The 6000-nt window shown below is 33.6% G+C and overlaps 1 protein-coding gene across 2 annotated transcripts in view; it reads left to right on the top strand.

The window, feature by feature from the left end:
- Positions 1-1062: 1062 nt before the first annotated feature.
- Positions 1063-6000, top strand: part of LOC150083962 (unc-112-related protein-like) — a 114202-nt gene continuing 109264 nt past the window's right edge. For both annotated transcript variants that reach the window (XM_090375839.1, XM_090375840.1), the window contains exon 1: positions 1063-1549. The gene's annotated coding sequence lies outside the window, so the exon portion shown is untranslated. The remainder of the gene's footprint in view (positions 1550-6000) is intronic.

The raw sequence follows: 6000 nt of genomic DNA, 5'->3' as shown, positions 1-6000 counted from the left end.
TAGGAGGGACTTGTGGTTAACCACGGTGTTCAGGTCGTCAGGAAGAAAATGGAAAAGAAAGAAAGTTTTAGTTTTCAAATTGAATATGCAATATTTTAATATTTAACTTATGTTTAATGGTTATTTTTATCAACAGAGGGAGCAGCGTACATACCCAAGAAAATAAGAGAAATCTACGTTAAAAGAAATTTATAATAATCGTGGTTTCCTTTCCTACGTCATTATCTAATGCTACTGCCACCATTTAAACGAGTATTGATTTCTGAGACAATAAAATGTCATTATACAATATTCTAAGCATAAAACAGCCCTTCGCTTTTTGGAGATGTGGAAAAGTCTTAGATACGTGAGGGATGGACTAAGCACTAGTATTGCCCCCATAGCGGTGCTGTGCAGTTTTACTGTCACCAGATAATGATAGGATAAACGGGGTTAGGAGTACCAACTCGCCAGGATGTTTCCTAATGGACTGTTAGAATTTACTACAAATAGCCAATTCAATAAGATGGATTTTTGCGCAAAATCTCGGCAGATTAAATACTACCTTGCTTGGAAGCTTGTTTGACCGTGGGCGGTGATTTTTCAAGCATTTTGAGCTCGTTGTGTAAGCAGAAATAATCCCATAAATTTTATAAACTACTTAAAACACCTAACAGGTGTTTCCACAATTGGGTAAGCAACGCCCACACAATGTTTTTCCCAGTTCTCTAAATTTTATAGTATTTATTAAAGCCAGTTTTTCGTGGGTGTAACAAAATACAGATGTGCGAAATTGTGGCTTGTATATCAAACCGGGCTGAAAATTGAACTTTAAATGGCATCATTTTAGGCCGAAGCAGAAGATGATTTTCACTAAGAACTGTGCCAAGTTCGGAAGTTAATTGATTTTAATAATAGAATGCGCCGTGAGGTGCAGCGTAATTACCTGAGTAATTTTTTTTTATTGCGCATGTGTTATGCATACATGTCAAGTGTATTGGCCAATCACACACCTTGACGCCAACCGAGAACGAGTAGTCTCGGGTTCCGGAACTCATTTCCTTTTTTGGGCTCAGTTTCTCTTACTTCGTACGCCTCTGCGTGTTCTCGTCATAGCCGCACGTGAGTGTCATTTGCGGAAATTGCGGTCTCACTTAACTTACAAGCCGACGTTAGGATTTAGAAAAATTATTTCTTAAAAAAAAAAAAAGAAAAAAGAAAAAGAAATTAAGACGTGGGTGTTGTCTGAAGCCTAGCCCGAGCTAGGAGGTGTGTAGTGTGTACCTCCGTGTTTTGTTAAAAGTTTTCGAGTACGAAGTTTGGAAATGATGTTCACTTAGGCGTGTCCGCGGACTGTTGCGGGGTTTCACATGAAAACATCCACCGTCAGTAACTCTACTCTTGGATTCTTCCGTGCTTGTTGGCATAATATCAATCCCAGCGGTATATCCGGTCCTGACACAACCCGGAGCATATGTGATTTTATTCTATTACTTCACTAGTTCGTTGGTGCTATCGGTGACTAGCATTTCGTGTTTAGCTGTTATACTCAATTTTCTTCGATAAACAGGTGAGGATTTATCTCTGAATTATATAGTACAATAATAGTTAATTAATGTTTGTACTACAAAAAAATAAAACGTGGGATTTAATTGTAGACTAGATATGTGAGAATTTTATGGGCAAGTTTCCTTCTAGCCAAATAATTAATTATATAAACAAATCGTGTTGAATTGGAAAAGTTGCGAAAACAAAATAAATGAAAACTATTCAAAAATAATTGGCATAGTTTTGCTAATTTTTTTTTTTTTTTAAGGCAGTTGATACAAGTTTTGTTTATGTTACTTTGTGAATATTAAAAGCATGAAATGTCAAGTTAAATGTCAAATGTCGGACTTATGACATTTGACTTAATGAGCTGATCACAAAGTTAATCGTAGGTGAGTTTTGACTACAAGAAAGAAATTTTGTAAATGTGTGAATTGGTTTTTATTTTAGATGCAAAGAAAGTAGGTTTGAATGAAACGTGATAGTTGCAAGTTATACTGTTGTGTGCAACGAAGAAATATAAGTAATCCTTACAGCTGATGTTACATTTCTTGATACAATCAAAACAACATTGACACCAAAACTGTTGAAATCAGATACATTTCGAAATACATACAAATAAATGTTTCGTCAACCCCCTCTCCGTGCGATTAATTTATTTATATTAGAAATCTCATATTATAAACTACTACTGTTCGAGCATTTACAACGTACTCTCAGTGAAATAGCTCTCAAGTTAAAACTTAAGAACTTTAACCTCGATAATTAAATATAATTAATCGTCAAAAAGGGCTTTTTCATACCCTTGAGAAAGAGGTTTACAGTGTGGGAAGGAGATGCGAAATATGTTAGTAAAGCTATATAACAGATAGATACGGATAGTTTTTAGCGAAGCTGAATGATATGCAGATTGTAGCATGTTATGATCCATATTGCTATTGTGTTCTCAGGTTCGCACTGATAGGTGCCAACCCACCTGCTGAGGAGATGCCAGTAGGTTGAAACAGCGGTCTGGGTGGTTTCAACACATGATTAAACAGTATTTTACTTCTCCCTAGGAAAGAGATATTTAAGCTGTATTCACCAGCAACTTAGAGGTGCCTACATTTCAGATACCACATGGCTTATATATGTATTTTATTTTTTAATTTTTTTTTCTTAAGCTCCTCTTTTGTTATGGTATGTGTAGCTTAGGGCACACAAACCATTTCTTCTGCATTAACTAGCCTGTTTTCCAGTCTGATATAATGTTTAATCGTTTATGTTTATTCAATGACATTAATCAGTTCCGTTAAGTTTAAATTTGCTTTGAATATTTTATATATACAGTATATAGGGTTTTTTTTTTTTTTTTTTACAAACATTTGTTGTCAGTATAGGAGATGTTTTGCTCAAGTCCTGCATTTTAAAATACTGAATTGATGAAATAATAATTTATACGAAATATTATTTAAAATAGCTAGTCAAAAATAAATAATAAATTATAGGAGATCAGGCCTCAGTCACTAAGTGGTACAAGTAGCAACTAGGTTCACCAATGTGTCCAATAGTTTCTAGTTTGTAGTTGCACAGTAGCGTTTCCTTATGGTTGCTTGTTTACAAGTTACACTGTTACATGTAAACGAAGTATCTTTGAAATGTGGTTCAAACACAATTATTATCCGCACAATTTTTTTGGGAAAAGGAACCACGATAAATTCAATCCAATACATTGAGACATTGGACAAGCTGTTGGGGGGGGGGGGAAATCAAAGTAAGGCTTCATGATATAGCAGTGCTGCTTCAACACATAATGTCACTGCAACCATTGCATGGTTTCAGTGACATCTCCAAGGTAACAAATATGACTCTGGTGAAAAAGTTTTAAAAGCAGCCATGAAGAGGCATTGGCCTGTTTGCCAAAAACAAATTAGTTCTTTTTCCCTTTCCCATACATCCATCACTACATATACATACATTGATAGATCTTATTTAGCATTGCAATAATATTGAAATGTTATTATGCATTTCAAACATATCTTGTTATATATTCAAGATATGTTTGAAATTATTATCTAATAACTCAAAATATGTTATCAGGGGATACTCTCCTTATCTGTGTTGATAATATGTTAAATTCTTTGCTTACACATTTGGTAACTGACTTTGGATGTGGAGGTTCGAAACATTAAGTGCATCCCATATAGGTTGATTTGACTGTACTCCCCTAAATATGTTGGCCGTTATAATCTGTCTTTTAAATTCTGTTGTATTAATATACATTATTGTTTTTTGATGTATTACCATTCTTTAGAATTGATTAAATCTTTCTCTCTGTCGTATTTGGCATTCATATGCAAATTCTAATCCTCATGGTATATTAATGCATGTTCAACCATTTAATTGATTTATGCAATTTGATTATTACCTGTTACTCACCTTTCATTTTGCAATAGAAATAATTTCTTATTCTTTCTTTTTATATTAAAATAAAACTAAATGTAACTATGCATAATATTTTAAGAGCTTAAAATTATCTATATAATATCGGTGTAGATACACCATAGACAGCTCTTAAAGAAAAAACTACGATAGTAGTGTAAAGGGAATTATTTCTTTTGGTAATATGAGATACAGATGAAATGATGCCCTTTTCACTATTATTGTTTTTCTTTAAGAGCTATGAATGGTGTATCTACATCAATATTATATAGATAATTTTAAGCTCTTAAAAATGTTATGCCTAGCTGCATTTAGTTTTATTTTAGTATTATCACATGCACCTTTTGGCATCTCTCGTATTGTGGGATTAACTTCACAACTGGGTTGACATGTTCGCAATACCAGGGTACCTGCCCACCCACCGATGAAAGGCCAACAAGCTTTGAAACAGTGCCATCTGGGTGGTGGTGCCCACCGGGAATAAGTAACAATAGTCTTCTCTATTAGTGAAGCATTACTTATTCAAAGTAATTACACACGATAACTCATGAAGGACGATCACAATATTAGATACAGATGAAATAGATGCCCTTTACACTACTGTTGTGGTTTTTTCTTTTAAGAGCTGTCTATGGTGTATCTACACCTATATTATATATATCCTTTTTCAAACATAATTTTCTATTACTTTATAGGCTTAGCAAACTATGTACTTAACACTGCATCTTTTTCCAATTTATTCTTAAATTTACATATATTATATTTAAATTCTGATCAAGCTGCTTTGCACTTCATAGATCTAAATTCCATATCCCGTTTTTATCTAAAACTCACATTCATTCATCCATACAGTTTTGTTTACATCATAATAAAAATGAAAGAGAGAGAAAGAAATATATATAGCATTAGCATACAGTGATAGTAGAGGCATACAATGCAAGAAAGCAAGCTTATGCAGCATCAGCCAAAAAAAAAAAAACACTCCCATTTCACCCCTCCAATTCAAGAAAGAGCTATATATATATATATATATATATATATATATATATAGAGAGAGAGAGAGAGAGAGAGAGAGAGAGAGAGAGAGTTTTGTTTACATCATAATAAAAATGAGAGAGAGAAATATATGTATTATTATTATTATTATTAGCTACATGGTGCAAGGAAGCCTTATGCTGCACCAGCCAAAAAAAAAAAAAATCCCGAGTTACCCTGAGAGAGAGAGAGAGAGAGAGAGAGAGAGAGAGAGAGAGAGAGAGAGAGAGAAATAGAAGAGAATCACCAAGAAAGAGAAGAATGATGATATCCAGCTCGGGACCCTGGGTGTGCCAAGCCCATATTCACCAGATGTGAGCCCCAGGGGTTACTATATATATATATTTTTTTTTTTTTATTATAGCCTTAGTAAAATAGGTACATGCTATTTAGTCGGATATTATGTTAGTTATATTGGTAGAGGCCGAAAATGTAAAAAACCAAATCTATTCTTGTATAAATATACGAACATATGTAATTTAACATGCTGACCACGATATACCTGCAGATCAAATCATCCAAGAAACTCTATAATAGCCAATAATGGCTTCCGTGGCCAAACCTAATGTGGCAATACTAATGTATTGCTAATTAGTATTCTTTATACTAATAGCCAATAATGGCTTCCGTGGTCAAACCTAATGTGGCAATACTAATGTATTGCTAATTAGTATTCTTTACTAGGTTTGGCCACGGAAGCCATTATTGGCTATTATAGAGTGTCTTGGGTGATTTAATCTACAGGTATATCGTGGTCAGCATGTTAAATTACATATGTTCGTATATTTATACAAGAATAGATTCGGTTTTTTACATTTTCGCCCTCTGCTAATATAACTAATATAATATCCGACTAAGGCTATAATAAAATATATTACAACGGATGTAATGTACAATCTAATATAGATGGCATTAATCCGATCTGGATTATATTACATTATATAAAATATTTATTAGTAAATAAATAAGAGGAGTTAACCTCAATATAGTACATGGAACACTTCCGTATGATACCCT

Source organism: Mastigoproctus giganteus, chromosome 6 (genome assembly GCF_048544385.1).
Source record: "Mastigoproctus giganteus isolate SK-2022 chromosome 6, ASM4854438v1, whole genome shotgun sequence".
Classification (NCBI taxonomy): domain Eukaryota; kingdom Metazoa; phylum Arthropoda; class Arachnida; order Uropygi; family Thelyphonidae; genus Mastigoproctus; species Mastigoproctus giganteus.
The sequence above is the reverse complement of the archived record's forward strand: the minus strand, read 5'-3'. Positions and strand labels throughout refer to the sequence as shown.